The sequence below is a fragment of the Papio anubis genome, chromosome 14 (assembly GCF_008728515.1).
Source record: "Papio anubis isolate 15944 chromosome 14, Panubis1.0, whole genome shotgun sequence".
Taxonomy (NCBI): Eukaryota; Metazoa; Chordata; class Mammalia; order Primates; family Cercopithecidae; genus Papio; species Papio anubis.
In genome coordinates this window covers 5,798,503-5,824,747 of record NC_044989.1, presented here as the reverse complement: position 1 = coordinate 5,824,747, position 26,245 = coordinate 5,798,503, and the positions used below count along the sequence as shown (strand labels likewise).

The following is a 26,245-nucleotide window of genomic DNA, read 5'->3' as shown; positions in this document are numbered from 1 at the left end:
CTCTTGGTAGTGTGATAATTATATTTGATTTTTCATACTTTTAAATTTTTTCTCAAGCAAGATACAATGAGTTATTATTGCTTCTACAATCAGAAAACAATTAGCTTAAAGAAACAGACTATCTGAACAATTACCATAAACATTAGCAAAGACACTGTTTAAAGTTCCGCTCAAGTACCCCAGTGTTCTTAGCAGGCTTTCTATCTTCTCATTGTATTTACTCCAGTTTTTATTTTAACTCAACCCACTGTCTCTTCTGGGCTGTCAAGATACCTGTGTTATAAACTGCTAGCGATTCTCAGTGACTGCACTTTACTTATGTCTTATTATGTAGGAATAGATGACGCCAATATTTGGCTGGGCATGTGGTCATCAGAGAATGCAACGCTTTCCAGCACCTTTGCAATGGGTGTGGCTTAGTGACTAAGTCCCAGCCCATCAAATATGAGCAGAGGAGATGTGTGCAACTTTAGAGTTATCGGAAGGGGCAGGTCACCCAGACCTTTCCTTCTTCTCTTCTTTATGTCTGAAATCCAGCCAAAGCAGAAAACCATTAATAAAATGGCTACACTGCAACTCCATAGGTACCTGCAGGCAGACTTGACTGAGGCTGGATGGGGAGGGGCTGCCACCCAGGACCATTCTCTCCCCAAGTTTGGCATCCAGGGGACAACTTGGGTCTCTTTGTCAACTACTTCTGGGCCTTGGGGCCAGATGGACAAACCGAGTCTCCTACAAACTCCAAGGGTCTCCTCTCTGTAACACTTTTTGAGTTTGTTGAAATTGCCCAACAATTCCCTAGCTATTAGATTACTACTTAGGAATCTTCATTTTTGGTTCTGTGTGCCATAACATACCCAATTCTCTTTCCCCATTATTATCCTCCCCAAAACAACCACTGCCAGTCCCTTTATAAATTGTGGGAAGAGGGTGAATGTTCCACTTTCCAAAGCTCTCGGAGCTTGTCTCTGAAATGCTTTCCTATCAGATGTCGGTATTTATCTCAGCCTGGAATCTTCTTCCCAAACCACCCTCCTAGGTGTGCCCTGGGCCAATGCAATGATTCAGGTTACAAGGTCTGCAATAAGCTTCTGGTAACAGGACATTGTTCTGCAGTAACTGGCTATCTGGGACCTGTTAAAGGGCACCCATGCTCGTTTCTCTGGAAGATTCCAGAGCTCTTCACTACCACCATGGGTCCCCACCCAAGACTGGAAAAGCCAAGTGAAATCTCCTATCTGAACTTCTTGCTTTTGCTCTTGATGAAGAGCCATCCTTTTTTCCTCCTCCTCTCCCTTCCACGTCACCACTGGTTAGGAATATTGACAAGGAGTTCAAATCCAGTTGTGCAAAACTTTGGGTTGAGGATGTCCCAGCTTTGCCCTGGCCACACCCATTCTAGGGAGACGAAGCCATGCCTCCAGCTTCACATCTCCCTGCCCAGAGCCTCCACATCCATGTCACGTTTCTGCCCTCAGAACAAGGCAGAAATACCACCCCTCCCAGAGGGGTTTAGTAGGTGGCTTGTACCATCTGTCATCATCAACATGATCCAAAACCTGTTTTAAATTATTAAAAGTTTCTCTGAGTCATGGTCATCAAAGATTCTCTTTGAGTACACATACGTCCTAAATGTGAGGCCCTGTGAAACACTGTCATGTGACACTTTCTGTGGCCTTAGATACTGACCATTGATGCAACTTCCCAGTAGGATGTCTCAGTTAAGGCTCAAATCTCTATCCTCAGCCCAGGCCTCTCAGTTGAAAACGCCTTGGATTTGGGTGAATTAGTTATTTCCACAAAGTCTGTGGCTTCCACTCCCGTGCCCACTATGGATCCCATGCCTTCGGTGACAAGTCCTCATTCCTTGTCTCCAGGTATTCTGGCAACATGGACCCCAGTGCCATTCATCTCCACTTTGGATGAAAGCTGTAGTTTCTTAGAAATTCACATGTGGAAATGAGGCCTCAGCATCAGCTTCCACATCCTTCCTTCTTCAGGAAAATTCATCTTATGGGCAAATTGAAAATAACTTCAGAATCCACCAGAAGAATTATGCTTGGCCATGGTTCCTCCCAATTGAATAAAATCAGACCCTAACTTATCTTCAACCTCCTAGCTGCACATTTATCTCACTCATGTTTTCAGCCATTCCTCCTGGACTTTAACACAATTCCCAAAGTTTCCGTAGAGTCCAAATACCAAAGGAAAAGTTCTCTGCTCTTCAGCTCCAACTGTGCCAACAGAGGTACTCTCTGTCCCTTTTAGATAAGCAGACTGAGCTGAGTTGGGACACAGGGACGCATCATCACCATCATCACTGTCCCCAAAGCCGTGACACTCAGTGTCCAGGGTCCTCACATTTTTCACGACCTCTGTGTACATGGGGCCGTCTTGTCCCAGGGACTTGGGGTACAACGACCACAACACCATCAACAACAAGAACATCCTCTGCATCCCCATGCCCTAGCTGTCCTTATCTCTCATCATGGAAAACTTCACACCATGACTTCTCCCTCTACTGGCAGTGTCCAGCATGCTTCCTCTCAGAAAACCCAGGCTTTCACAGATAATGGCTTGCCTTGTCTCCTAGTGCCCTAGACACTTTTGCTTTTGGTCCTATCACCCAAAAACATGAGCAATCTACAAAAGCAAGAGAGCACACACTCTTGGCCACAAAAGAGGGAGAAAAACATAACAGTATCTTAAGATCTTGTTTTACACATGTTGTTATTAGCATTGCATCTGTATTTAGTCAATATGCTCTTGGTAAAAGAGCCTATCTTGGCTCTACTTTAACTCTGTTAACAGAAGTGCAAATGTTGAAGAATGTGGCAGCCATGAGTACAGGGTGCCCATGTGGCTGTGAGACAGTTGGGACTGGGTTGGTTATCTCTTGCCTATTTTTCACATGAGAGTAATTTACATGATCTTGGTTTGTGTTTTGACTTCTTAGGAGCTATCTTCCATCTGGAGTCTTATATTAGGTGAGATTGCTGCATAAAGGCAATGCTTATTTAGAGAGTTTCCTGGCCACTGGTGAGCTAGGCTACTTCTCTTCCTTTAGCTAGGATTGCATTTCTATTATTTTCAGAAATCAACAAAGTTTAAGACGGTGAGATCTCAGCATATAATCTCAATTCTTGTCGTCAAATTATCTTGCATCACTTATAAGAATCATCTCAATATTGTATCTAAATTTTCTCCTCTGATAGCACATGCCTTTTCTGCACAACAAAATGTTGACCTAGGCCTTACCTTGTAAGCCAGCAAGCTCATAGAGGAAAAAAGCTACCTCAAGCACCCTGAGGGCATTAGGAGGTGCAGTAGGGACAATAAAGCCTGCTAGTGTGATTTTGGGTGGCCTGGCAGCTGGAGTGATGGTGGGGAAGACCTGGAAATCACTCCCTTCTGAGACCAGACAGCCTAAGCAGAAACCAGAGAAATGCATCACATACAAAGGAGGCAGCAGAGCTGTCTTCATAAATCGCAGCCTGTAGGCCTTTTAATGTGTCAGTGTAACCCGCCGTTAACCGTATTTAATTGCTGTCTACAGTAAGTTCCGTAGATCATTACCATACCAGTCATTTTTCAAAGATCCTCGTTAGCACAGGACTAGTGAACACAATAAACGATGTGACAGGAGATGCTAGAGAAATGCTGCAGAGAAGGAGCTCATGTAAGCCAGCAAGCTCATAGAGGAAACCCCCTATATTTCTATGACACCATTATAAAATCCACCATGCACACTGGGCTATTTCCACTGCAGTGCGTAACACAAGAGAAATGGGTCGCTATTGTGCTCCTGCTGGTTTCGTCTCCACCAATGCAGCTTGTTCCCTCACACACTGAGATGATGTCCACAGTGCCTGGCTAGAACAGAAAAGATCTGACACACCTGAAGTGCCTGAAAATAACACTTTCCTACAAACACTTAGGTTGGCAATCCATCCATTTGGGAGGTACATGTGTACTGTGAACCTTCCCAGAACCAGGCACTGTGCTAGGGTGTTGAGATTCAAGGTCAAGGGAGGCACAGTCCCCACGAACCTTGCAGCCAGGGACAGAGCTAATGGCCAGGAGACATTCTAGTCCAACTCACTTGCTTTATTTCAGTGATTTTATTTTCCATTTTGTTATTACCTTCTTTTTCAAGTCTCCGGTTGGAATTTGGATTATGTTACTTTATTTTTTCCTTTAAAATGCTTTTTGAATGATCAAAGGCCCATTTTAATCCCTCTATTGTCTGCAGCTCCTTAGAGGTGAATTCTCCGTTTACAGAGCCTGTTTGCCCTCATGGTGATGAGTCTCCATAGGTGCTGGGGGGGCACCTTCCTTAGGAATCATTGTCCCATGGAGTCTCAGAAATCCCTTGAGCTCTGCAGGCATCTTCACTGGGGCAATGATTTTTGTGATGGGCTTGAGGCCTCTGGATTGTAATCTGTTCCAGATCAGCTTTTACGTTAAATTCCTGCTCAGCTTTTTCCAAACGGCAAAGACAGTGTGAATTGAGGCCCCTCACACCAGCCACATTTGGGGTCCTGACTCCTCTGTGTGACTCCTGTCCCACCCCAGGCCCAGTCCCAGCATTAGCTTTTGTGATGCATTCCTTGGTACAGAAGGCTAAGCATTGCTAGTTTCTATTCAGAGACACAGGAACTCTACCCTTGTTCCTGGCTTTATGAAGCTGCTCAGTTCACAGCACACAACAGCTGCAAGGGCCACAAATACCCCCAAGCAGATGTTAGGCTCTCAGCCCCTAAGATACAGTTTTCATCTCAACAACTCATAAGATTCTGCCCTCTGACGTGAGAAAATATAATTTTGTTGTGCTTTTTAATTATGCCTATGGCATCTTTTAAAATATGCCATACATGATCCGGTATTTCTTTGTGTTTGGAGTGTGAATCTGCAGGTGAAAGAGTGTGTTCTACACTTGCCCAATCCCTCCTCATTACACAAATTCACCCTCTACTTTAAAACAAGGAATCTGGGCCTTTGACAGGAAATAAGCTGGACAGTCATGGGGCCAAACTGGAACCAAATGTAAATATTTAATTTCCTACTGTTAAAAGCAGAGTGGACCCACAGTCCCTCCCAAAGTAAAAGGCACAATCATGTGTCAAGAGCACTGACCTTATTGCTTCTTGGACGTTGGCTAAGATCAAGCGAAGACCACTGGTTTTGGGGTCTGATACCCCAGGAGAGTCCCAGTTTCGTGCTCACATGTTGTGTGACCCTTGACCCCTCATTCAATTCTTACATGCTTCAGTCTCCTAAGTCATGCAAAAGGGACATAAGGATATCTCCTGAAAGCAGAGTCGGCTGGAAGGCTGGAAGGTTTATGTGAAGCAGTTGCACATTACTTGGCACTTAGAATGGGCAAATAAAAAATGGTTTAGCGTCTCCTTTGTGGGAATAGAGACTGGAATGGTTTGTATCCTGGCTCTCCTGAAACTGCGCTGCCAAGCTGGGCCCAATCTCTAGTTCAGCTCCCTTCAGAAAGCTGAAGGCAGAAGCCTACAGGACCAGAGATGGAGCCTGGCCATACAGCCCCTTCTTCCTGATGTCACATGCCTGGTGATCCTGGTCACAGACTGCCTGAGATGGCGAAACAGAGCTTTGTCGGACTTTTGAAGATAACCCTACAGAAGAATCACCTGGAGAAGGGCAGATGCACATGTTTTGTAATAAGACCAATTGGGTTTCCTAAATCAGCCAAGCCATTTATCCTGTGGCCTTGACCACAAGCTGACCTTCCTTTTGCAGAGGAGATGGTGATGCCTGGTCCCAGAGGAGCGCTGTGAGCACCCAGGCATGGATTACAGTGCTTAGCACAAAGTAACATTAAATGTGAATCTCTCTTCTAAAACTATGTTACCAAAAGCAGTAATTCATTCCAAGCAAGTCTGTCAAAAGTCTTTTTCTACTGTAAAAGCTTTAATTTTTGTCTTTATTTTCATTGATACAATTAGATGTGCATATTTTAGGAGTAGATATGATAATCCAACACATTCACATAATCAAATCAGGGTAATTGGGATATTTGTCACCTTAAATATTGATCTTTTCTTGATGCTATGAGCATTAGGTTCATGGGTACAAATGTACAGTTAGATAAAAAGAATAAGACCTGCCTGGTCTTCAGTACATCATGGTGGCTATAGTTAACATTAACCAATTGTACATTTCAAAATGCTAGAAGAGAATAATTCCAACACCTTTTTTGTTTGCTTACTTTTTTCTGAATTCTAATAGACTGATACATTAGTCCCTGCTGCAGCCAAAATAATGACTTCCCCAAAATGCACTTCAAGAATGTGACCTCAATGGTTATAACACACAGAACCTGCTCCTGGGGTTTGGGAAAGAAGAGGTGTTAGGCCTGCCACAATTGCTTCTCCTCCCAGGTGGTTCAGAGTCCTGGAGGACAGAATACCTTGGGAGCTTGAGTGAACTCCTTCCACCAGCCCAGCCTTCACTCAGATTCCAGCTCATAGCTCACAAGCTCCACCACCCAGGCCAAACTCCTCACATGCTTAGTTTTCTGTTTGTTTGTTTGCTTGTTTGTTTGAAAGAGCTTTGCTCTTGTTGCCCAGGCTGGAGTGCAATGGCACGATCTTGGCTCACTGCAACCTCTGCCTCCCGGGTTCAAACAATTTTCCTGCATCAGCCTCTCGGGTAGCTGAGATTACAGGTGTTCACCACCGTGCCCGACTACTTTTTTTGTGTTTTTAGTAGAGACAGGGTCTCACCATGGTGGCCAGGCTGGTCTCAAACTCCTGACCTCAGGTGATCCGCCCGCCTCAGCCTCCTAAAGTGTTGGGATTACAGGCATGATCCACCATGCTCGGTCTAATGGTCAGGTTTTTATTTCCTGTATATGTCAAGTGAGGACAATAAGAATCACTTCAAAGTGTTGTTAGGAGCTAATGCATGTTGAGCATTTATAAGAATTTTTAGCACCCAGCAGACGCTCCGAAACTTTTAGTTCATAATATTAGCATTGTTATAAAAATAACATTAATAAAAACCAATAACATTAGTATTCTGAGAAAGTCATAATAATATACATGAAAGGACATTAATAATACACAATGACTTTTCCACATGCCATTTGTATGGCCAGAAAGCCAGACACAAGTCCTGGCTTCCTCCTGCGATTCAGACATTGCTTAGATGCAAACTTAACTCATGGAACCACTTAATAGGTTCGTCACTCTAAGCAAAGACTAGCGTTCAAGAAATGTTCTCAGGTGATTTAAAACACAGTTCAGAATACGGTTATGGGATTTCAAATGCTTGCAATACAAGGCCTGCCTCTGTGTTAAGCTCCTAGAGAGAATTTTTATAATAGATACAGTTTTTCCTATTAGCAATGGAACATACACATTTGAAACCCATCTGGCAGCCTCTATTATTATAGGCTAAATCTCGTAAACAAAACTTAAATGTAAAGAAGTGTTTGTACTAGCTGCAAACGGGGTACTGGTTTGATGCCACAGGGTAAGTTGCTAGCAGGTGACATCAGAGTATGGATTAGTTAGGGTAACATTGTGAACCGAGAGACAGAAGTGATCTTGGCACTCACTGAAGGCGAGACTCCTCTGCAGAGTTGCTTCCTCCCCAAGATCTGCATCTTTCCCTGGACTGAGTCAGGATCTCCAAGGTTAGGACCTAGCTATGTATATTTTGCACAAAGAATTCTGATTTGGACTCCAGGATTTAGAACCACAAATGTGCATGGAGACCCAATTTTGTACATGGAAGGTGGGGACAGATAGATAAAGTAACTTGCCAGCAGTCACTCATCTCACTAGTGTCACTGCTAGAAGTAGAACCTGTGGACTTTTGGTCCCTGGTCTGCAGCAGTTTCTATAACACTAGTGGGTATGAAACAACAGAAAACACCAAGAACTGAGTTCTCGGAGGTGTGCAGCCCAGCAAAACTGAGCCTTTGGGTGGGAGTGGAGAGCAGCCAGCAAGAAAGGCCTGCGGTGGGGCTCTGCATCTCAGTTTTAGGAGGGAACCCCCACTGTCAGATGGTTCAGGTGATGCTGGCCGTGTGGGAGTGTGGTGGTGGCTGGGGAAGATGACAAAGGCAATTCACTTACGATAACTGCTAAGGAGAGCAGTTGACACAACCCTGCTGCCATTTGTGACTCTTTCTTGATGAATTGAGGATATGGGGATATAACTGCAGCCACCAGCATGGAGCTTTCCTAGATTCTTAAACTTACAGGTTATTAAGGACATAAAGAGATCTTCATGCATTCTAATGTCCTAATTTCACAGGAGAAGAGAGAGTCTCAGGGAAGGCAGGTGGCTTGTTCAGTTTCAATCAGCCAGCAACTGGCAGAGCTGAAATTAGAACTCAAGTCTTAGGGCTCCAGTTCTGTAACTCATCCATCCCATAAAACAATTCTAAAGGCATGTGTCCATGTGGCCTGGGCATGGCTTGTAGTCACTGCCATAGATAGAGATGGATGAGACCCACTGCCCCTAAGGCAGGCAGTCCTATTGGCTCCTTCCTGCAGCAGTCCCTGGACCACCAGGTTCAGAAACACTTGGGTCTGTGCTCACATGCAAAGTACTGGACCTGTCCCAGATTTACCGATGCCGATCCTCTGCAGGTGAGGCCAGGGAAACTGGCTCAGCAGGTGATACCTGGGTACTCCAACATCTGGGAAACCCCCAGATAAGACCTCAAAGTTCTGGGATATTGTGGGGGCTCTGTTGAAGAACAGAAGGTGTAACATACAAGAAAAACAGACTTAAATGTGACATCAATTATTTCACTGAAGAATCATCAGTTGAGTGCCTACTGGCTTCTAGTGCCCACTGTTCACTATGCTGGGAACACAAGTCCACAAGCCAACCACATTCCAGCTGTGAAGGAGTGCATCTGGAAAGTCATAGAAGGCCCTGGATGCCTGGTGCCTGGGCTGGGGTGTGTGCCAGGGCAAGAAGGGAGTGGATGTCAGAGAAGAACAACTCTTGACAGTGCCCAGGAAGGGCAGCTGCTCCACAGAAGCAGTGCTCGTGGAGCCATGTTGCCATGGATACAAACAGTGTCTGGTTACTTATGGGAACACTATTGTTAGGATGGTTCTGAAATGCCTTCGTCCTGACGGTGGAGACCTCCCCAGACCAAATTACTCTTGGCTGAGGTGGTTAACCCTCTACTCATATGATGTCTTGGGGCAACAGTGCAACTTCAAAACACATTAAATAATACCACACTATGGAGACAATAAAAAGATCGGTGGTTGTCAGGGGCTGAGGGAGCAGGGGGATGAAGGAATAAGCATCAGTGGAGCAGAGAGGACTTTCGGGCAGTGAAACTCATCTGTATAATACTCAAATGGTGGATTCATGTCATTACACATTTGTCCAAACGCCTGGAATGCACAACACCCAGAGCGAACCCTCGTGTCAACTATGAACTCATCGTGATGATGGCGTGTCAGTGTAGGATCATCAATTATAAAATGTGTACCACTCTGGGAAGGTATGTTGATAATGAGGGAGACAGGGCATGTTTGTTGGAGGGGCAGGAAGAATATGGAAAATCCCTGTACCTTCCACTCAGTTTTGCTCTGAACCTAAAACTGCACTATAAAACTAATTTTTTTTTGACAGCTCTGTCATTCAGGCTGGAGTGCAGTGGTGCAATCATGGCTTACTTAAACTCCACCTCCTAGGCTCAATAGATCCTCCTACTTCAGCCTCCCAAGTAGCTGGGACTACAGGCATGTGCCACCACACCTGGCTATTTTTTTAAGTTTTTAGAGATGGAGTCTCACTATGTTGCCCAATCTGATCTTGAAATCTTGGCCTCAAATGATCCTACCACTTTGGTCCTCAAAGTGTTGAGATTATAGGCATGACCCATGGTGCCTGACCTTAAAAAGCATTTCAAAGAAAGATTAAACATTTCTAAACTGTTTTTTAAAATACGTCGTGTCACAGTGTATAAAAGTGATACTATCAAAAGTGAACTTTGGGTAAATGAAGGCTGCCGGATTGACTAGAAATCAGAAGGGGTTTGGGCTTTAAGTTTGTCACTGAATCTGGTAAACTCAGAGAAATCACTGCCTCTCTCTAAGCCTCTAGTCATCAGGATTAGGAAGGAGAGAGGTGGGCTGCTAGAATTCCTTCTTCAAGCTCTGATGTTCCAGGACAAGGATAATTGCTGATGAGAAAAAAAAAAAAAAATCAGAATCTCACAGTCTGCAAAAGCAGAACAGCACAGTTTCCACAAAACCATAAAAACATACTTTTTGGAACATAACAGTCAAGCACATGCAACAGCTTAGGGTCCGTAACTCAGCATATGTAAAGTTCGTAAATTAATGTAATAAGAGGCAGGGTAACATCTGTTCTGTAGTACCCAACAGAGGGGATTTGGATATTTGAGAAGAGGCTCTGCACATAGTAAAGTCAGCCTAGGAACATGTGAGCAGTATTTACAGTGAAAAGGTCCCCATCTCTAAGTATACACATCTGCTCCAAGACAGCTGAGGCTGGGGGCACAGACTCCACTGAAGGGGAAGCCCCTCCCAGGGAAGCGGCTTGCTAAGAAATCAGAATGGAGCCATCTGCCCTTCCCACTGCGTGAGCTCCACCAGCCACCTATTCGTGCTCACCAGCCGGCAGCCTACCCTGGCCCTGGCACATGCCTGCCCCCAGTGGGCAGGGCCATGACAAAGCCACTGCTGGTTACCATTAGGGGTCAAGTCCCACAGGGGGTTTATTGAAGAACGTTTGCTTAATTTTAGATCAAAGCAGTACTTTCTTCTCCCTCTGGAATAAACAAACAAACAAATAGTATCTTGGAGCAATGAAGAACATAATCAAGTTTATGTATGGGCCACTAAGAAACTGAATAGTTACCTCCTACTTAAAAGGGTATCCTGGGCCACTGTGAAGTGGTCCTTTTTATCCTGTGGTCTGCAGTGGAAATGGCAGCATTACTGGAGAAGAGCTGTAAAAACATGCACAGTGAGTTGCTGCTGCATCCTGATTGCCCAAGAGAGGGAAGGAAGAGGAGATGAGAAGGGTTGAATCGGTTCTCTGACATGCCAGAGAGATAAAGGGGTGCCTTCCAAAGCTCTGAGGGCTTTTAAAAACTGGATGTCCACTGATATTTCAAAACAGTGCTGGGTGTCCATAATTCCAAAGGCAGTTTACAGGGGTCCAGAGTTGAAATCTGTGCTCTCAGATGCCACAGATGAGCCTTCTCAGCAGGCTTGGCAAACATCTTCACAGCCACCATGACACGTGGTAGGATTCAGGGACCCCAAAAGGAAAAAGCTAAGTTTTGAGGCTGAAGACCAAATTGGTTAAAAATATGGTCACTCTCAGGGTCAGTAAGAGAGAATTAAGTAAAAAAAAAAAAAATCATTGAATACAGGGAGCAAATAAGTAGACATAACACAGAATGGCGCAGGCCGCCAGGCAATCCTAAGGCAGATGTAGACTCATCTTCAAGTGGCTTCCTCCAGCCTGACACCTGAAGAAGTGCTACTTCTTCTCATTTACTCTTTCTCCTGTTTATCAAAAGGGAAGAAAAGAAGAAAAAGAAAATGTTAGTAGTTGACTATGTGTCAACACTATTCTGGGCATTTCCCTAAGTTATGTAATTGAATATTCACAACTCCCTCTGATGTGTAGATTTTAATATAATTATTTTCATTTTACCAATAAATTCTGGTAAAATATAAGCTATGAAATACATCCAGAGATACTATGTGATGTGCTCAAAGACAAACAGCTAATAGGCAGCAAGCCCAGGCTTTAAGCAAGTTCTATCTGAAAACCTTTTCTCTCTTCCCTAAGGCATACTAAATTGATGTTTGAGCTTCCCATTTATCTTGTTTCATGAAAGAATGGTCTAAGCCCATGGCATCTTCCCTATCCAAAAGAAAGTAAACAGTCATGAGACCAAGATCCCCTGGGATCTCCCAGAAGGTAAGTCACAGCTCTGTATATTCCAAGCTCCAATGCTGCCAGTCCCAGAGATTGTGGGGTGGGGATTCTGTCTCTGAGCTCCACCTATTTAAGTCTTACCAGATTAAAGACCTGACTCTGATAAACTTGTGTCCATGACCTTTCTTTTTTTTAAAAAAACGATTTTACTTTTTAGAACAGTTTTATATTTCAAAAATATAGAGAAGGAGCCCCCATTGTGGAAAAGTGGTAAGCGAGAGATCCCTACTGGTTCACGTTCCCACTAAGGACTCTTGCAACCCTAGCCATAGGTGAGCCCCTTGGCCCTCGTGGGCCCTTAGACTAGTATAGAAAGCTGCTTGCAGTCTATATGATAGCATTGTCTCAGGGAGAGAGTTTGCATTGGGTGCCAAACTCCCCCAAGACCCACGTAACTGCAACATGATGCCATTCTGAGAGCCCAGTCCACACCAGACTACATCCCACCCTGAGGACAAACAGCACCTGCCTCTCCACATACCTTAAGCCCCACTGACATTCCCCTACATCCACCCAGAGGGCTGCAGCATTGCAATGCTGGCTGGACACAATGGCACAGCTGGAGCAACAGCACAGTGTCCTACTCTCTGGAAAATGGGTGGTGCAGCACTGCAGGAGGCTGCCTTGGGGACAAAGGAAGTGTGTGCTCCCCAGAGTTTGAGAGTTGACTGCCAGGGACCACTGCCACTGACAGCAACGCAGTATCCTCCAGTGGCAGGGTGGTCACATACATGAATGTACCTTTAGCTGACTTGGATACCAGCCCAGTCACAAACCATTCACCACAGGCATCTGTGCAAGCCACATAGGAGCCATGGGTTGGCTCACCACCACCACTGCCACTACCAATGCCATGCACACCACCCAGGGGTCCAAGGTCTGGCACCCCCAACCCACCAATGACATCACTGGTGCCCAAGGACCAGCCCTCCTGGAGCCCTTGTCCCCAGGAAAGTCTTGCCACAGCCCCCAATGACAACTGCCACCTAAGCCACTGAGGAATTCACAGACACCACTGATGTTGATTACAGTTAAAGAAATCATACAGAGACCACACTTCTACACCCACCCAGAGTACAAGTGAAAGGACCCTGCCCAATGCACACTGTAGATATATCTTTGTAAAAAAAATGTCCTTATGAAAGATTTTCATCCAATCCATAACATTGGACAAAATGACTGGTACACCAGATGTGCAGATATCAACACAAAGACACAAAAAATAAAAAGCAAGAAAACATGACACCTCCAAAGAAACACAGTAATTCTCCAGTAACAGATCTCAAAGAAAAGGAAATCTATGAAATGCCTAAAAATACCAAAATAATGATATCAAAAATTAGTACAATAAAGAGAACATGGGTAAACACTACAAATAAATTGGAAAGAAAATTATAACTTGGATGAAAAGTTCAGCAGAGATAGAAATCATTTAAAAACACACACAAAAAAATCCTGGAACTGAAGAATACAATAAATGAAAATTTTAAAAATACAGTCAAGAGCATCAAGCACAATACACTGCATCAAGCAGAAGAAATTTTTGAACTTGAAGACAGGTCTCTTGAAATAACTCAGTCAGACAAAAAAATAAAAATAAAAAAGAATAAAAAGAGCATGCAAGGCGTATGGGATACCACAAAGTGGCCAAATACTTAAATTTTGGGTGTTCCAGAATAAGAAATGGGTAAAGGCATAGAGAACTTAAGAAAAAAAAAGCAAAGTTATACTTTAAAAGTGAAAAGGAAATAAAGTTGTTCCTAAACAAGCAAAAAAAAAAGATAACTCATTCCCACTAGACCAACCCTGCAAGAAAGGATGCTTAGGGGAATCCTACATCTGGAAGCAAAAACACAAAATCTGCTGATATGGTTTGGCTGTACCTCCTCCCAACGCCCCCATCTCATCTTGAATTATAGCTCCCATAATTCCCACATGTTGGGGGAGGGACCTGGTGGGAGATTAACTGAATCATGGGGGCGGTTTCTCCCATACTGCTCTTGTGGTAGTCTCACCAGATCTGATGATTTTATAAGGGATTTCCCCTTTCACTTGGTTCTCATTCTCTCTTGCCTGCTGCCATGTAATACATACATTTTGCCTTCTGCCAGGATTGTGAGGACTCCCCAGCCATGTAGAACTGTGAGCCCACTAAACTTCTTTTTCTTTATTAATTACCCAGTTTTGGGTACATCTTTATCAACAGTGTAAGAACAGACTAATACAGTAAATTGGTACTGGGAGTGGGGCACTGCTGTAAAGATACTCAAAAATGTGGAAAAGACTTTGGAACTATGTAATAGTCAGAGGTTGGTACAATTAGGAGGGTTCAGAAGAAGACAGGAATATGTGAGAAAGTTTGGAACTTCCTAGAGACTTGTTGAATGGCTTTGACCAAAATGCTGATAGTGATATGGGACAATGAAATCCAGGTGGAGGTGGTCTCACATGGAGATGAGGAACTTGTTGGGAACTGGAGTAAAGGTGACTCTTGTTATGTTTTAGCAAAGAAACTGGTTGCATTTTGCCTCTGCCCTAGAGACCTTTGGAACTTTGAACTTGAGGGAGATGATTTAGGGTATCTGACAGAAGAAAATTCTAAGCAGCAAAGCATTCAAGAGGTGACTTGGGTGCTGTTAAAAGGACTCAGTTTTAAAAACAGCAGAGCATAGTTTGGAAAACTTACAGCCTGATGATGCAAGGGAAAAGAAAAACCCATTTTCTAGGGAGAAATTCCAGCCTGCTACAGAAATTTGCATAGTAACAAGGAGCCAAATGTTAGTCACCAATACAATGGGGAAAATGTCTCCAGGGTATGTCAGAGACATCTGTGGCAGTTCCTCCCATCCAGGCCAAGGGGCCCCGTGCTCTGTGCAGTCTAGGGACTTGATGCTCTGTGTCCCAGCTGCTCCAGCCATGGCTAAAAGGGGCCGAGATACAGCTCAGGCTGTGGCTTCAGAGGGTTCAAGCCCCAAGCCCTCGCAGATTCCACATGGTGTTGAGCCTGTGAGTGCACAGAAGTCAAGAGCTGAAGTTTGAGAACCTCCACCAAGATTTCAGGAAACACCTGAATGCCCAGGAAGAACTTTGCTGCAGCGGTGGGGCCCTCATGGAGAACCTCTGCTAGGGCAGTGCAGAAGAGAAATGTGGGGTTGGTGCTCTCAGAGAGAGTCCCTACTGGAACACCACCTAGTGGAGCTGTGAGAAGACAGCCAATGTCTCCCAGACCCCAGAATGGTAAATCCACTGACAGTTTGCACCATGCACCTGGAAAAGTCACAGACACTCAATACCAGCCTGTGAAAACCACCAGGTGGGAGGCTATACCCTGCAAAGCCACAGGGGCAGAGCTGCCCAAGACCATTGAAACCCACCTTTTACATCAGTGTGACCTGGATGTGAGATATGGAGTCAAAGGAGATCATTTTGGAGCTTTTAGATTTAACTTTCCTGCTGGATTTTGGACTTGGGTGGGGCCTTAAGCTCCTTCGTTTTGGCCAGTTTCTCCCAATTAGAATGGGACTATTTATCCAATTCATGTACTTCCATTGTATCTAGGAAGTAACTAACTTACTTTTGATTTTACAAGCTCATAGGCAGAAGGGACTTGCTTTCTCTCAGATGAGACTTTGGACTGTGGACTTTTGAGTTAATGCTGAAATGAGTTAAGATTCTAGAAGAATTTTGGAAAGGCATGATTGGTTTTGAAACGTGAGGACAAGAGATTTGGGTGGGGCCAAGAGAGGAATGATATGGTGGTTTGGCTGTGTCCACACCCATGTCTCATATAGAATTGCAGCTCCCATAATTCTCACATGTTGTGGGAGGAAGCTGGTGGGAGATAATTGAATCATGGGTGTGGTTTCCCCCATACTGTTCTCATGGTAGTGAATACGTCTCACAAGATCTGATAATTTTATTATGGGTTTCCCCTTTCACTTGACTCATTTTTTCTTGCCTGCTGCCATGTAAGATGTGCCTTTCACCTTCCACCACAATTGTGAGGCCTCCCCAGTCATGTGGAACTGTGAGTCCACTAAACCTCTTTTTCTTTATTATCTTTATAATTTACCCAGTTTCAGCTATTTCTTTATCAGCAGAGTCATAACAGACCAATACATCTGTCATCATGAAAACACACAAAAATATGAATTCACTGGTAGAGCAGACACACAAATAAGAAAGAAATAAAAAGACAATCATTGTCACTACAAAAGAATACTAAATTATAAAGGTAAACAATAAAAATGGAGGAAAGAAGAAAGGGAATGGAAAACAATTGGAAAAACTTAACAAAATAACAGAAACAAGACGTTACCAACCAATAACAATACTGAATGCAAGCAATTTAAATTCTGAAGTTAAAAAAATACAGTTTCTGGATGGCATGATATAAAAAAAGACCATGTTATATGCTGCCTACAATAAACCCAACTGCATCTGTAGAGATGTACATAGACTGAAGATGAAGGGATGGAAAAAAAATATTCTACACAAACACAAACCAAAAGTGTACAGAAGAAACAATATTTATTTCAGACAAAATAGCCTTTAATCAAAAAACATAAAAATAGACAAAGTAGGTCATGATATAATGATAAACTGATCAATTTGGCAAGAAGATATAGCAATTATAAATGTATATGTGCCCAACACTGGAGCACCCAGACATATAAAGCACATATTAACATAATACAACTAAAAACGGAGAGAGAGACCTTAAAACAATAGTAGATAGGGACTTTAATACCCACTTCCAGCAGTGGACTGATTATTTAGACAGAAAATCAGCAAAGAAATATCAGATTTAATTTGCACTAGAGACAAAATAAACCTAACAGACATTTATAGAACACTTTAACAACTGCAAAATATATACTATTCTCATTAGCACATGAAAAATTCTACAGGATAGACCATCTAGAAGGTAAACCAAAAAGTTTCAACAAATTTTTAGAAATCAAAGTAATATCAAGTCTCTTCTCAGGGCTGTGCACAGTGCTTCACACCCATAATCCCAGCATTTTAGAAGACCTAGATGGGCAGATGACTTTGAGTTCAGGAGTTTGAGACCAGCCTGGGCAACATGGTAAAATCTCTATGGAAATACAAAAATTAGCTGGGCATGGTGGCACATTCCTGCAGTCCTGGCTACTTGGGGGACTGACGCTGGAGAATTGCTTGAACCTGAGAAGGCAGAGGTTGCAGTGAGCTGAAATCAACACTGTACTCTAACCTGGGTGACAGAATGAGACTCTGTCTCAAAATAAAAAAAAAAATAGTGTATTCTCAGACCACAGTGGAATAAAACTAGAAATCAATAACATGAGGATCTTGGGAAACTGAACAATCATGTAGAAATTAAACAAGATGCTCTTGAGTGACCAATGACTCAATAGAAAATTTAAGAAAACAATCAAAAAATTTCTAGAAACAAAAATTGAAACAAGTTTTACCAAAATTTATGGCATATTTTTAAAAAGTAGTGCTAAAAGGCAAATTTATAGCAATAAATGCCTACATCAAAAAGGTGGAAAGATTTCATTACAAATAACCTTACCACTCACCTCAACAGAGTTAAACAGAGTTAAACCCTGCAAAACTAAGTTACATAAACGAAGGAGAAATCAAGTCTTTTTTTAAATAAGAAAATGCTGAGAAGAATTCATTACTTCCAAACCAGCCCTAAAATAAATGCTAAAATGAGTTCTAAATATTGAAACAAAAGTTCAATATGCACCAAAATAGAATACTTGAAAGTGTAATCCTCACAGGATCAGTATGACAATGACGAAAACAAAGTATCTGGGTAACAGTCAACATAATAACTGGAACAGTATCTCTCATCTCAGTATTATTGTTGAATATAAATAATCGACTTCACTTAAAAGACACAGATTTGCAGAATGGATAAAAAATTACAAACCAAGTATCTGCTGTCCTTACGAAACTCATCTAACATGTAAGGATTCTTATAGAATTAAGGTAAAGGGATGATTAAAAAAAATTTTCTACCCAAATGGGAAGCAAAAGCACGTAGAAGTAGCTATCCTCATGTCAGATGAAACAGCCTTTAAAGCAACAATAGCAAAATGAAAAGATGATATGGTTTGGCTCTGCATCACCACACAAATCTCCTGTCTAACTGAAATCCTCAGTGTTGGAGGAGGGACCTGGTTGGAGGTGACTGAATCATGGGGGCGAACTTCCGCGTTGGTGTTCTCACGATAGTAAGTGAATTCTCATGACATCTGGCTGTTTAAAAGTGTAGCACTTCTCTGTTCACACTCTCTCTCCCATTCCACTGTGTGAAGCTATGCCTGCTTCCTCTTTGCCTTCCTCCCTGATTGTAAGTTTTCTAAGGTCTCCCCAGCTATGCTTTCTATACAGTCTGTGGAGCTGTGAGTTAATTAAACACCTTTTCTTCACAAATTACTCAGTTTCAGGTAGTTCTTTATAACAATGTGAGAACAAACTAATACAAAAGACAAAGAAGGTCATTGTATAATAATAAAGGCTTAATAGAATAAGAAGATATTACAATCATAAATACATACGCACCTAACTCTGAAGCTTCCAAATCTATACAACAATTTCTATTATACTTAAGAAAAGAGAAAAACAGCAACACAATAATTGTGGGGAACTTCAACACTTCACTAATAACACCAGATAGATTATCAAGGCAGAAAGTAAAAAAAGAGAAACAGTGGACTTAAACTGCAATGTAGACCAAAAGGACCTAATAGATATTTACAGATATTATACCCTAGAATTGCAGAATATATATTGTTCTCATGAGCACATGGAACATTCTCCAAGATAGACCATATAATAAGACACAGAAGTCTTAATACATTTTTAAATATCAAAATTATGTCAAGTATCTTCTCAGTGCACAGTGGAATAAAGACAGAAATCAACTCCAGAAGGAACTTCTAAAACTATACAAATTCATGGAAATTAAACAATCTGCTCCTGAGTGATTTTTGGGCTAACAATGAAATCAAGATGAAAATTTAAAACTTCTTCAAAATGATTGACAATAGTGTCATAAGTTATCAGTCTCTTTGGTATATAGCAAAAGCAGTGCTAAGAGGAAAGTTAATAGTGCTAAGTACCTACATCAGAAAATCTGAAAAATCAGAAATTGGCAACCTAATGTCACACCTCAAGGAACTAGAGAAACATGAACAAACAAAACCCAAAGCTAGCAGAAGAAAATAAATAACAAAGTTAGAGAAGAACTAAATAAAGTTGAAACAAAAAAATATAAAGCAGCACAAAAAGTTGGTTTTTTGAAATGATAAACCAATCAATGCACCACTAGCTAGATTAACCATGAAAAGATGAGGGAAGATTCCAGTAAGTTCAATTAGAAATGAAAATGAAGACATTACAATTGATTCCACAGGAATACAAAAGATTATCTGAGACTACTATAAAGACCTCTATGCCCATAAACTGGAAAGTTGAAGGAAAATAGATACATTCTTGGAAAGACACAAGCCTCCTAGCTTGAATCAGGAAGAAGCAAAAATCCTGAACAGCCAGTAACAAGCAGTGAGGTTAAATTAGTAATAAAAAATGCCAGCAGTAAAGACTAGGGCCAGATGAATTCCATCCAAATTCTACCAGACATTCAAATAAGAATTGGTACCAATCCTACTGAAACTATTCCAAAAGACTGAGAAAGAGGGAACCCATTCTAACTCATTCTGTGAAGCCAGTATCACCCTACTACCAAAAACAGGAAAGGAAATAACAAAATAAAAACTACAGGCCAACATCCTTGATGAACATAGATGCAAAAATCTTCAACAAACAGAACACAAAATATATTACACTATGATCAAGTGAGTTTAACTCCAGGGATGCAAGGATGGTTTACCATATGCAAATCAGTAAATGTAATTCATCACAAAAACAGAATTAAAAACCAAAAAAAAAACACATATGATCAGCTCAATAGACACAGAAAAAGCATTCACTAAAACCCATTATGATAAAAACTCTTAACACTGTAGGCAGGCAGAGAAGGAACATATGTCAAAACAATAACAGCCATATATGACAAACCCACAGCCAACATCATACTGACTAGAGAAAAGGTGAAAGCATTCCCCCTAAGAATTAGAACAAAACTAGAATGCCCGCTTTCACCTCTTCTATTTAACATAGTACTGGAAGTCTTACACAAACCAATCAAGCAAGAGAAAGAAATAAAGGGCATCCAAATTAGAAAAGAGAAAATCAAACAATCACTGTTTGCAAAAGATATGACTGTATATCTAGAAAACTCTGAAAACTCTCATAAAAGACTCCTAGAATTCATAAATAAATTCAATAAATTCACAGGTTCCAAAATCAATAGCACTGCTATACATCAACAGCAAACAAGCTGAGAATCAAGTAAAGAACTCAATTATTTTTATAATAGCTGCAAAAAATAACATAAAATACCTAGGAATATACTTAACCAAGGAGGTGAAAGATTTCTACAAGAAGAACTATAAACACTACTAAAAGAAATAATGGATGGCAAAAACAAACGGAAATGCTCATGGATTAAAGGAATCAGTATCATTGGAATGGCCATACTGATATGGTTTGGCTGGGCACTCACAAAAAATCTCATCTTTAATTGTAATCCTCATAACCCCCATGTGTCGAGGGTAGGACCATGGGGGTGGTATCCCCATGCTGTTCTGGTGAGAGGGAGTGAGTCTCATGAGGTCTGATGGTTTTATGAGCGTCTGGCATTTTCCCTGCTTGTACTCACTCTCACTCCTATCGCCTTGTGAAGAAGGTGCCTGTTTCTCCTTTGTTTGTGCCATGATTGTAAGTTTTCTGAGGCCTCTCCAGTCACAAGGAACTGTCAGTCAATTAAGCATTTTTCCTTTATGAATTACCCAGTCTCGGGTATTTCTTCATACCAGTGTGAGAACAGACTAACACAGTAAATTGGTACCAGGAGTGAGGCATTCCTATAAGATACCTGAGAATGTGGAAGTGACTTTGCAACTGGGTAATGATCAAATGTTGGAACAATTCAGAGGGCTTAGCAGGAGATAGGAAGATGTGGGAAAGGTTGAAACTTCCTAGAGACTTGTTGAATAGCTTTGACCAAAATGCTGATAGTGATATGGACAATGAAGTCTTGACTGAGGTAGTCTCAGATGGAAATGAGGAACTTGTTGGAAACTGAAGTAAAAGTCGCTCCTGCCATGCTTTAGCAAAGATACTGGTGGTATTTTGCCCCTGTCCTAGAGATATGTTGGAACTTGAGAGAAATAATTTAGGGTATCTGGCTGAAGAAATTTCTCAGTGGCAAAGCATGCAAGAGGAAGTAGAGCAAAGAAGTTTGGAAATTTTTCAGCCTGACAATGCAATAAAAAATAAATTTCTGGAGGTAAATTGAAGCTGGCTGCAGAAACTTTCAAAAGCGATGCCAAGACAATGGGGAAAATGTCTCCAGGACATGTCAGAGACCTTCAGAGCAGCTCCTCCCATTATATGCCCAGAGTCCTAGGAAGGAAAAATGGTTTCATGGACTGTGCCCAGGGCCCCCCTGCTTGGAGTATCCTCAGAACATGGCGCCTGGCATCCCAGTCATGGCTAAAAGGGGCCAATGTACAAATCAGGCTGTTGCTTCAGAGGGTGCAAGCTCCAACCTTCAGCAGTTTACATGTGATGTTGAGCCTGTCAGTGCACAGAAGTCAAGAATTGAGGTTGGGAACCTCTGCCTAGATTTCAAAGGATGTATGGAAATGCCTGGATGTCCAGGCAGAAGTTTGCTGCAGGGGTTGGAGCCCTCATGGAGAATCTCTGCTTGGACAGCACAGAAGGGAAATGTGGGGTCAGAGACCCCATACCGAGTCTTCACTGGGGCACTGTCTAGTGGAGCTGTGAGAAGTCAGCCACCATCCTCCACACCCCAGAATGGTAGAACCACTGACAGTTTGCATTGTGCACCTAGAAAAGCCACAGACACTCAATGCCAGTCTGTGAAAGCAGCCGGGAGTGGGGCTGTACCCTGCAAAGCCACAGGAGTGGAGCTGCCCAAGGCTGTGGGATCCCACCTCTTGCAGTAATGTGACCTGGATGTGACACATAGAGTCAAAGGAGATCATTTTGGAGCTTTAAGGTTTAATGACTCCCCTACTGGATGTTGGACTTGCATGGGGCCAGTAACCCCTTTGTTTTGGCCATTTTCTTTGATTTGGAACAGTTATATTTACCCAATGCCCATACTCCCAGTGTATCTAGGAAGTAACTAACTAGCTTTCAGTTTTACAGGTTCATAAACAAAAGGGACTTGCCTTGTCTCAGATGAGACTTTGGACTTGGACTTTTGGGTTAATGCTGGAATGAGCTAAGACTTAGGGGGATGGTTGGAAAAGCATGATGGTGTTTTGAAATGTGAGGACCTGATTGTACATTCCCTGAGGCTTCTCCAGCCATGCGTAACTGTGAGTCAGTTAAAACTCTTTCCTTTATAAATTACCCCATCTGGGGTATTTCTTCATAGCAATGTGAGAATACACATACTGTCCAGAGTAATCTACAGATTCAACCCAGGGATAAAATGCCAGGTTGATCTCGTCTGGAATTTGCACGTAAGATCTGGCCTCTGCCTGGGATTCACAAGACAAAGTCAAATTTTTGATTGAGAGTGCAATTTTTATCAAAATACCAACATCATTTTTAACAGAATTAGAAAAAAAATTCTAAATTCATATGGAACCAAAAAAAGAGCCTGAATAGCCTAAGCAAAAAGAACAAATCCAGAGGTGTCACATTATCTGACTTCAAATTATACTACCAGACTATAGTAATGAAAGCAGCATGGTACTGGTATAAAAGTGGATACATAGGCCACTGGAACAGATTAGAGAACTCAGAAATAAAGCCAGATATGTAGAACCAACTTATCTTCAATAAGGCATACAAAAATATAAATTGGAGAAAGGACACCCTATTCAGTAAATGGTGCTGAGACAACTATATAACCACATGGAAAATGAAACCAGCCTCCTATCTCTCACTATACACAAAGACCAACTCAAGATGGATCAAACACTTAAATCTAAGACCTGAAACCATAGAAATTCTAGAAGAAAATCTAGAACAAACTCTTCTGGATATTGTCCTAAATAAAAAATGTATGACTAAGACCCTAAAAGCAAGTGCAACACAAACAAAATAAATAAATGGAACCAAATTTAACTAAAAACCTTATGCACAGCAAAATAAATAATCATTATAGTAAAAAGGCAATCCACAGAATGGGAGAAAATATTTACAAAGTATGCATCCAACGAAAAAGTAATAACCAAAATCTACAAGGAACTCAAACAAATCAGCAAGAATAAAGCAAATATTCCCATCAAAAAGTGAGAAAGTGACATGAACAGACATTTCTCAAAAGGGGATATGCAAATGGCCAAAAAATATTAAAAATGCTCAACATCAGCAAGCATAAGGAAATGCAAATTAAAAACACAATAAAACACCATCTTGCCCCAGCTGAAATGACCATTATTAAAAAGTGAAAAAAAAAAAAGATCTTGGTGTGCTTGTAATGAAAAGAGAATAATTCTATATACTACTGGTCGGAATGTAAATTAGTACAACCTCTGTGAAAAACAGAGTTTTTTCAGTATTTTTTCAAATAATTAAAAGTAGATCTACTATCTGATTCAGTAATTCCACTACTGGATATCTACCTGAAGGAAAAGAGGTAATTACATCAAAAAGACACCTGCGCATGTGTATTTATTACATCACAATTGCAAAGACTGGAACCAGTCTAAGTGTCCATCAAGCAATAAATGGATAAAGAGAATATGGTATATATACACCATAGAATACTACACAGCTATAAAAAAAATGAAATAATGTCTTTTGCAGCAACTTGAATGAAGCTGAAGACCATAATTCTAAGTAAAATAATTCAGGAATGGAAAACAAAATACTATATGTTCTCATTATATGTTCTCATTTATAATTTGGAACTAAGCTATAGGTATGCAAAGGCATACAGAGTGATATAATGAACTTTGGAGACTCAGAAGGAGAAGTGTGCAAGGTGTTTGAGTAATAAAACTACTACAGATTGAGTATAATGTACACTACTTGGGTGATGTAAAATTTCAGACTTCACCACTACACAATTCACCCATGTAGTCAAAAACCACTTGTACCCTCAAAGCTATACAAATACGTGTGTGTGTGTATTATAACAGAATATCTGAAAGACTTTATCAAAAACTCTTAGAACTAATAAACCCCAACTTCAGTAAAGTTACCACAAAATCAACATAAAAAGTTCAGTAGTGTTTCTATACACAAATAATAAACCAGCTAAAAAGGAAACCAATGAAACAATTCTATTTACAAGAGCTACAAAAAATTTAATAAATAAAATACTTAGGAACAAATTTAATTGAAAATGTGAAATATTTCTACTTCAAACACTACAAAACAATGATGAAAAAAATGAAGAAGATATAAACAGATAGCAAGACACCATATGCTCATGGATCAGAAGAATTATCATTTTTGAAATGATCATGCCACTTAAAGCAATCTACAGATTTAAATGCAATCCCTATCAAAGTACCAAAGACATGCATCACAAAATGGAAAAATATATAACAATCCTAAACTTCATATGGAAAGAATCCAAGTAGCCAAAGTGATCCTGAGCAAAAATCACAAAGTTCGAGGCATCACACTATCAGACTTTAAAATGTACTACAAAGCTATAATAATAAAAACAGCATGGTATTGTATAAAAACAGACACATACACCAATGGAACAGAATACAGTACACAGAAATAAATCCATGCATTTACAGCCAATTGATTTTTAACAAAGGCACCAATAATACACATTAGGGAAAGGACACTGTCTTCAATAAATGTTGCTGGGAAAACTGAATACACATATGCAGAATTATGAAGTTAGATCCTTATATTTCACCATACATTAAAATAAATTTAAAATGAATAAAAAATATCTTAGGCTTAAAGCCTGAAACTATCAAGCTACTAGAAGAAACATAGTAAAAATGCTTTGGTACATTGGCAGAGGCAAATATTTCATGCCTATGACTTCAAAAGCACAAACAATAAAAACAAAAAAAAATAGGCAAATGGAAATATACTGAATATATTAAAGTAAAAAGCTTCTGCACAGTAAAGGAAACAATCAACAGAGTGAAGAGACTACCTGTAGAATGGGAGAAAATATTTGCAGACTATTCACCTGACAAGGGACCGATATCCAAAATGTACAAGGAACTCAAACAACTCACATCAAAAACAAGTAATCCCATTCAAAATGGGCAAAGGATCTGTGTGGACATTACTCAAAATAAGACAGACAAATGGCCAATAGATATTATTTTTAAATGTTCAACATCACTAATTATCAGGAAAATGCAAATCAAACCCACAAGCAAATTCAATCCATATAGAATGGTTATTATAAAAAAGACAAAATATAATAAATACTGGCAAAGGTATGGAGAAAAGGAAACTCTTATAAATGAGTGATATGAATGTAAATTAGTACAGCTATTAAAAAATAGTAGGGGAGATTCTAAACAAAAACTAAGAGATATCATATGATTCAGCAATTCCACCACTGAGTATTAATCCAAAGAAAAGAAAGTAAGTATCCAAGGAATACTACACCCCATGTTTATTTCAGCACTATTCACAAAAGTCAAGATATGCAATCATTCTAAGTGTCCATCAGTGGATGAATGGATAAAGAAAATGTGGTGTATATATACACAATGGAATTCTATTCAGCCATACAGAAGAATGAACTCCTGTCATTTGCAACAACGTGGATGAACTAGAGATCATTATTTTAAGTGGAATAAGCCAGGCACAGAAAGACAAATGCCACGTGTTTTTATTTATATGTAGAAGCCAAAAAACTTGATCTCATAGAGGTAAAGGGCAGAACGATACCACAGAGAGGAAATGAAGAGATGTAGGTCAATGGATACAAACATACAGTTACGCAGAAGGAATAAGTTCTAGGTTTTTCAGCAAAGAATGGTGACTATAGTTCACAATAATTTACTGTAGATCTTAGAATAGCTAGGAGATTAGATTTAAATGTTTTCCACACAAAGAAATAAGTATTAGAGGTGACACTCTAAGCACGGCGATTTGATCATCATACATGGTATGCATATAACAAAATATCACATGTGCTCTATAAATATGTATA

General features: G+C 40.8%; 1 long non-coding RNA gene across 3 annotated transcripts in view; it reads right to left on the bottom strand.

The window, feature by feature from the left end:
* LOC101013144 overlaps positions 1-26,245 on the bottom strand; it is a 70,112-nt gene that overhangs the window by 22,452 nt on the left and 21,415 nt on the right. For all 3 annotated transcript variants that reach the window (XR_001893828.3, XR_636027.4, XR_001893826.3), the window contains exon 2: positions 10,897-11,552. This is a non-coding gene — a long non-coding RNA (uncharacterized LOC101013144). The remainder of the gene's footprint in view (positions 1-10,896; positions 11,553-26,245) is intronic.